The following is an 8,725-nucleotide window of genomic DNA, read 5'->3' as shown; positions in this document are numbered from 1 at the left end:
TATGACGTTCAGCTTGGATCTCTAGCCTACATTAAATACCGCTTTGATCGTGCTCTAATCTGACTCTTCTTTATTTTCTTTGTTTGAAATTAAAACTCGCTACCATCATAGTATGTCTTTGGGCTTTCAAAAATGACATCTCCCTTTTCTCTCACCTTGGTGTGCAGACATGCCATGAACTTATCTAGCTGAAGTAGTCTCCATTAGCTAATTGCATGGCTGTCATTATCTTCTGCCAACACTCTTCAAAATGACCCAAAAACAGATTGAACTCTTCACTTACATCTTGCTTACGCGCCTTCAGCTTTGCATCCATCTCGACTAGGGACGCCTCCTTGCAAAAGTCGTGAAGAACCTTTTTCCGTAGAGCCGGCCATGCTTGCCCCGGCTCGCCTTCCAATGCTTCATACCATTTTTTAGCTTTCCCACGCATTAACAAAGGAAAAGTCTACATCTTGCTATCGTCGTTCAGCATACACAACGATAGCATATACAGCTCCAAAGTCTGACATCCACTCATCATCTCTCTCTTCACCTTGCATGAAAAATTGGTCTCTCTAGCTTCTAGCTGCCATGCACTTCTCCAATGCAAAAAACTGCTTCTGATCGATTAACTAGGAGTAATCAGTGTGCTCCTCCATGGGGGCACCAGAAGATGGAGAGGGGGAATGCCGGAACACACCCGACACAAACACAAGGGCCTCTCTATAGCTCAGGTTATTCACAACACCCCTATCCTCTCGAAAAACAACTTCAAAAGACACACCTTACACTAGTAGACCACCGCCTGCTCAATTTACACTGCTCACACACTCCACAAATTCACCACATAATGCACACCTATTTCCACCCTTACACACACACACAGCCGTTCAATCTCACTCTCTCACACAAAACACCATCGGTTCGGGGGGCACACACATCGGCACTGCCGGCACCAAGGGGAAACATGAAAGCAGGAGAAAGAGAAGGGGGGAAGGGGAAACAACAGCACGATGGGGCAACAGTGGCTCGATTGCATTTCAAAAGCCATGTACACCGGCTTGCACTTCCATCACTATGGCCATTTTCAAGAAAAAGTTACAAAGGGGTTAGCTTGTCAGAGAACTTCACTTTGCAGGCTTCAAACAACACAAAAAAGCCCCTAATTTGATTAAAATTTGACTTTTATACGGGGGACCTTCAATTTTGGAAATTACACTTCAATTGGTCCATCTGGTACCCTGATTTGGCATCTTTAGGAAGGGGGGAACCGCTTTACTTTTTTCCTATGCTCTGTCTTTCTCTCTTTGCGCTTGGGGAGGGGGGGGATTAGCGAGGTTTCTATTGCCCCTAGGCTTTTTTATTTTTATTTTTTTCTCATTATTTTTATCCCTTTGGGGCTACCCAAACTTTGCACTGCCCTTTTGGCTCCTCTTTGACCCTTGGCCACCTTTGTCCGGCTCCTCCTGCTTCTTCTCTCTTCTTTTCTTTCTCCTCTCCTTCTCTGGGTGCCGGCCTCCGCCTTGCTCTTGCCTTGGCTTCACATTGCTCGGCCTCCCTTGGAATGGTCCTTGCTTTCGCCTTGTACACATGGTGGCCCTCGGTTTTTTCTTTCTCTCTCTCTTGCACACTGCAGGACCTCCCACTTTGGCATCTAATCTCCTGGCCACTCTGGCCCTTTTGTCATCTCTAGGGGGTGTTCTTCTCTATATGCCGGGGCGGCCTCTCACTCCCGGGATTGCCCTCTCACTTATGCCTCGAGGAGGGGGGCATTAGCGAGGTTGTTAATGCCTCCCCTCTAGCCTTCAAAAAGGACCCTTTAAGGTCCATGGGAACCGGCCCCCATTGGGCGGCCACATCAGAAGTCAATGCCACCGCCTCTAGCCCAGCGGATGCCGCTGCTTTCTTCTCTCAAAACCGCCACCTAGTGCGCCACTGGCACCACTGATGCAGCGCTTCGCACTCTTCGACATGTCCAGCCACCATGAGAGCTTTCCCTCAATCGCATACCCTGAAATGGGTTGTCTCCTGGCCTACATACCCCATCATTGATCGCCGCGTATTTGTATATGGGACCATGGGAGTGCCACGTGGCACCACGTGGGTTGCTGGCCTTCAAGCTTTCAAAATCTCAAAAAAACCCCATGGGAGATTCCCTTTGAATGCCAACTTTGATCTTCTTCAGTCCGCCTAGCTCCACATAGTGCACACCATCATCGAGAACCTTGGCGAGGCCAAAAAAATGCCAGATGGCGCATCCTCTGATGCGGGCAATTGGGCACAGACCCGACCCCCGAAAAAATTTCAACTGATCATAACTTGCTATCTAAAGCTGCGATTGGCAATCTGAGAAAATAGGCATGCCCCGTAATTCGATCTCTACACATGCATCCACTCACACAAGACTAGGCAACCTGTCCCCATTTGCCCTATCCGTCGGGGATCTACAACACATGCTAACTTTGAACTGCAATATCTTGAGCACCGGGGCTCCGTTTGATGAGCCGTCTGGATCGGATTCTAGAGCACATCAAACACATTTTGGACCACTGACTTGGCATTTTGGACACTTTCATCTCCAATTGAGGTACATTAGGCATACATTTCCGCTTTCCTTTGGCTACCCAGGACCTTGGTACCTGCCCTAGCCTTCTGCAATGCATCTGCCTGCAACCTTTGCTTGGCATAGACCACCTCCTAGCTCGGACCAACTTTGGTTGAACCAGGGTGTGTAAGGGTTGAGACAGACCGTGGGAGTAGGTGTGTGTTGTGTGGTGGACTTGTGGAGTGTGTAGAGATTGGGAAAAGAGCGGGCGGTGGTGTGCTAGTGTGAAGTGTGTTTTTGAACGTGTTTTGTGAGACGATAGGGGTGCTTTGGATACCCCGAGCTATACAGAGGCCTTTGTGTTTGTTTCGGGTGTGTTTCCCCATTCCCCCTCTCCACCGTGTCAACGGCCATAAATGGCACGAATGCCAAATTTTTGCCGTTGTTAAGCCCAATGGTAAAAAGTTGGCGATTGTATAGTGTCTCACCGCCGTCAAGACAACAACATATGGCCATGTATATGGAACTTTGCAAGGGTATAAAAAGAATTCTACTCCCTATCTTTACAAAGGTTTCATGGCCATTGCTAATCATCTTGACGGTCAAGGTTGCCTCGAACACCAATTTTTATCAACACATCCGTATCCGCATATTACAATTTCAAGTAAAAACTTGTATACTGCACTTGTAGCTTTAGTTAATAAAGCCCTACCTTCAATGTGGTTTGTCAAATCTTCCCTGGAAAGCACAATATACCTCATTTGGCATAATCCCGTAGGCATTGTAATCAAATGGACTACCCATTTGAAATGCATACACACTGGATATGTTGGATGTAACCCATCCCGGTGCTTTACATTTGAGTACATTTGACACACATTACAAGTTTCAACAAACTGTACCACATCTTTATGCATTCCCTTCCACCAATATCGATCTTTCATTGTAACAAAAGTGGCCCAAACTCCCTTGTGACCTGCCCACAATGACTCGTGGAACTCTTTAAGTACTTGGAGTTGTGTTACCCTATCACAAACCACACGTTGAGGGGCTCCTCTTTGTTTCATTGGGTGTCTCCATAGAAGCCCATCCTGTAAAAAATATCCATAACCCTTCTTACGGATTCGTTTAAACTCTTGATCAGTCTAGTCATCCTGCCTCTTTAGTGTACTCAAATAATTTCCAATCAGTACACATTCACCATCATAATTTTCCTACGAACGACTGTAGTGCATAAACCATACTTTTACATTCTCCATGCATTTGTGTAGAGGTAAAAAACCTCAAGTCCACGTCTTCATTTTCTAAAATCATAGTCTCCTCATCCTCAAATCTGGCCCTGGACAACAAGTCAGCTACCGGATTATCCTTGCCTATAGTGTGATGAAACTCAGGATTTAATGACTTAATATATGCAATCCAACGTAGCATATCTATGCCTGGTGTAGAACAACATGTGATCACCCCAAGTAATGGCAATATATCTGTCTCCACTATTACACATGCACCAATAAAGTACTCCTTATCACACCTTAGGGCAGTTGTTACACCCCAAAGCTCCTTTTTTACTCGGTGATATGCTCTCTATTGAGCACTTAATACTTTGGCACCAAATCTGATAGCATACCTTTTTCCCTCCTCATCATCTTGCCCAATAGCCCACCCAATACCTAGGGACTCGTGTTAACCGTCACAATGATTGGCTTTTCACTTTTATAGTCTGCTTTCCTTAATGTACGAGCCTCTTCTAGCATCTTCTTCAGTTTTCAAATAGTCTTCGAGTGTTATTCTTTCGAAACAAATTTTTGTCCCTTTCTGAGCAATTGGTATAACACCTCTGCAACATGTGAAAAATGTGGTAACCAAATTAGGTTAAAAAACACACACACCTAAAAATCTTTGCACTTTTGTAATTGAGTTGCATGTCTCTTTCATTCTTTGAATAGCATCCACTTTGAAAGGGCTAGGTCTTCTTCCAGATGGTCCAATAAGTGCCCCACAATCAAGACTTCTTTTACCCCAAACATAGACTTTTGGCCTGAGAGAATAAGGTTGACCTCTTCAAGCCTTGATAATATGATATCACAATCAACAATATGGTTAGCCACAAACCGTCTGCACCCCCTCTTATCTTTAGCTTCATATTTTTCACCCTCTTCACACCCTTTTATCAGCATCATCAAAAAAAGGCATGGTAACCTGAGGAATGAAATCCCACAACAACACTTTATTCATCCCATTCATCATGTGAGCAACTGAATTAGTTGCTCCCTATGGCAAGGTTCACATTCTTACTAATCGCAAAGGAGTACGCATGGTTGTTAGATCCCTACTCTCCATAGCCAGTTGAAATTGATCATAGCCTGAATACCAGTCCCCCATAAAATAGATGGATCTTCCTGCAAAAGCCTCTGCAAAATCATCAACCACTGGACCTTATTTATTGGTTGCATATCCTATATGAACCTCAATGTACCATTCTTTTTGGGAATCGTAAACCACCTGTTAGAGTAAGGAGCACAAGAGGGCTCCAAATTCCCATCTTATCTTCTCATTAGCATGTTAACCAACTCAGGAAGATGAGCCTTTGGAACAAGAACAGGCCGTAAATTTCAAGGAAAATGCGGAACAATAAATATCACCATGGGAGCTACAACACTAGGATCAACACAACCGATCTCACTTGGTAAAAGAAAAATCCTTTCCATGCTTCTTTAACATTTCTTGAAGACATTTTATCTCTTCTTGATTTAGAAAACCCACATCAACAATCTTTACCTCTTGGAGAGTTTCTTCAGTAAATGAGTACCCAATTTTACCTGGACCTCGGAGAATTTTGGCAATGGAATGTCCACTGGTCTAACCTTCTTTTCCACCATTTTGTATTTTGTATTCACTTGTACCTCTCCTGCATCCAACCCTCCTTTGAATTGCAAAATAAAATCATACATGTTTTGAGAGTTTACCTTAACCATATTTATCCCACCTTGATAACTAGATTGCATGACTATATCCAATTCTCCCATTGTATCCACAAACGCATATTCTTCAAAAATACCTGAAATTGCTTCATCTGAGTCTAGTATTTTGCATCCTTGAAGTATGCGTTGGACATTGCAAACATGTTTCCTCTCCCATTTGCGCAAATCATTGAATTCTCTGTAGCATACCAAACCCTCTAAAGATAATCCCAGAAATCTTGAAGAAAAAGTCTCTCTGTAAACATCCTCTGTGAGCGAGAACTTTTCCTTCAAAGCACCATTGTAGTCCCGCTTTACAATGGCACTTGAAAAAAATCCTTGAAACCCCTGTTCTCTTTGAACTCTTTTGTCAACTTTGGTAGATGGATGTTCTCTTAAGGTATCCCTGTTCCTAGCATGATCCACACAAACAATTAGAATTTGAACTATTTTCTTACCATCACGACTTTTGATTCTAGCATACACGGATCCATCATCCAAAATCTTGGTTTCTATCCTCACCGCCGCCATAATGTATAGCTGTCCTAAGATGACTCGATATATAGAGTGATCCTGTATGAAAAAACTTTGTTCATCACTTACATTCCCTATGGTTATTTTAACATTAAGACATGCACCATACAAATCCCCTGATTGTACATTGGCAGCTTGGATACACCACCCATGTTCCACATCAATAGGCCACTTTCCTTTCAAGAACATGCTCTTTGACATAAGGTTTGACTTCTGATCCATGATCTACCAATGCAACAACTGGCTCTTCTGAATCACCTACCTTTACCAAAGTTTCAGTAGTAGCCCTAGCCCAATGATTTCATGTAAAATGGTTGCGAGGTACATCTTCTCCATACTCATCCTCATGAAATCTGGCATGCTTTACCCGTCTTGGCAGCTCATTGTCGTCCACTATGCTTCCCCATTCATCCTCAACTAGTTCTTCTTCATTAAGCACCCCCATGTCCTGGTTGGGTCATTTTCAGGCCCATACAATATTTGGCACTTCCTCTTTATGAGATCAATAATACTGCCATGAAATTCCCGCTTTGCAGTACCTAGGGTCTCACCTAGGGTAAACTCCTCCCTACTATTTAGAATGTGTTGTCAGGAGATATGTGTTTGAAACGTGAGCCGCGGCTGCTAGCTGTGGGAGAAGAGGGAAAGCCAAGAGTTTCCGTGCAGCACGAAACAATAATTATTAATTAATGCTACCGATGCACAAAATGTGCTTGGAAACTGGCAACACCGATGAAATTAATGCACAATTATGAAGTGGTGCCGTTAACAACACCGTTAATTAACTCAAGCAATGATTTGGGAGTTTTATCGTTTTTCTTGGGCCATTAATGGCTCTGTGATTCATCAAGAAGATTAATTAAACCTAAGCTGTCGGCGATGAACAAAATCCTTATGTGTCAATTTTTCAGAATCGATTGTCTTTCACTTTAAATCTCAGTTATCGTTGTCGATTTCTTTCTTTTATTATTTGTTGCTGAGTTGAATCTTCTATGCAACTTCCTCCTTGGTTACTCGAGAGCGAGTCTTCAAGTTACTTGAAGTCCGAGAGGGATAGAGCAAGAGAGAGAACCGTTTTCTTTGCCTCTCCTTCTCAAGAGAGGGAGACCTACATTGGTATGCCTTCTGCTTTCCCTCTTTGCCTTGCTGAGGACAAGAGGAAGAGATCCTCCCTTTTTCTTGTTTTACTAGCCGAGGACGAGAGAAAGGAAGAGAGCTTTGCCTTGTTCTTCTGAGATCCCCGGCCTCCCTTGATTCCTTGTTTATGCTCCTCCTCTCCCTTGCTTTCTTGCTCACTAAGGATGAGAGAGAGCGGGAGAGAGCCCTCACTTTGCTTCTCCAACACGAGAGTGAAACAAAGCCCTTGCTTCCTTCTTCTTCTTACCCCATATTCAACACGTTGATGATGCCTACACATAGCCCCCACCACTCTCAAATCCCCCCAAAATTTTTTCCCACCACACAGTCACGGCGCCATGACTGATGTGGCATGGGAAAGTCAGCTTGGTGATGCGGCAGGCCAAAACTGGATCTTCATGAAATTTGACCTGCACAGTGCCAAAAGCATGCACCCTGGCGTGTTGAGAAACGTTTTCTTCTTTTGCTCGCTCGTATGAGTTTTCCCCTGGCCGCCATGAGCACTCCTTCTCCTACTTTATCTTCTGCTTGCTGTCGGCCCTTACTCGCCATGCTTCCCCTTTCTTTTTTGTTTATTTTCACACATATTGTGTGAGTTTACTTAAGTGGGCGGCCATAGCCCTTGTACGGGCACCACATTTGACATAGATAAAGGCACCATATTAAGTATACATCCAATTGTGATAAAAGCTTCGCCAACTTTTCATTTTCCCTCTACTGACAATCTCATCATGATTTTAATTGCCCATATCAGCATCTTGTACAATGCCACATGCTTCAAGATGCTAATATAGGTGATTGCACTTTGAGAAAGACCCTTGACTTTGCAATTTCTTAAGCCATAGCCGTGCCGGGCATTTCCTACTATCAACGATCTTCAATAAATGAGATTTTTGTCAAGCACAACATATCAACCAAAGCATTGAAATTTGACCTGCACGCTGCCGAAAGCATGCCCCCTGGCGTGCTAAGCAATGTTTGCTTCTTTTGCACGCTTGTATGGCTTTTCCACTAGCCACCATGAGCACTTCTTCTCCTACTTCATCGCCCTTACTCGCCATGCTTCCCTTTCTTTTTTCTTTATTGTCACACATATTGTGTGAGTTTACTTAAGTGGGCGGCCTTTTGATGATGTTGGGCGGCCATATCCCTAGTACGGGCACCACATTTGACATACATAAAGGCACCACATTAAGTATATATACATTCCGGTGATAAAAGCTTCGCCAAGTTTTCATGTTCCCTCTACTGACAATATCATCATGATTTTAACTGCCCATATCAATATCTCGTACAATGCCACATGCTAATATAGGTGATTGTATTTTCAGAAAGACCCTCAACTTTGCAATTGCTTAAGCCATAACCGTGTCGAGCATTTCCTACTATCTGCAATCTTGAATAAATAGGATTTTTGTGAGGCACAACATATCAACCAATGCATTGCATGTCACAACATATTTGGCATTCATATCAGCTAAGATACTGCCAAGCACGACAGGACCCCTTTTAGCTAATATCTCATCAAGCACTTACTGCTCTACTAACTGCATGATTCTCCAAAACA

The sequence above is a fragment of the Adiantum capillus-veneris genome, chromosome 9, assembly GCF_014529385.1.
Source record: "Adiantum capillus-veneris isolate H3 chromosome 9, ASM1452938v2, whole genome shotgun sequence".
Taxonomy (NCBI): Eukaryota; Viridiplantae; Streptophyta; class Polypodiopsida; order Polypodiales; family Pteridaceae; genus Adiantum; species Adiantum capillus-veneris.
Note: the sequence above shows the minus strand (reverse complement) of the source record.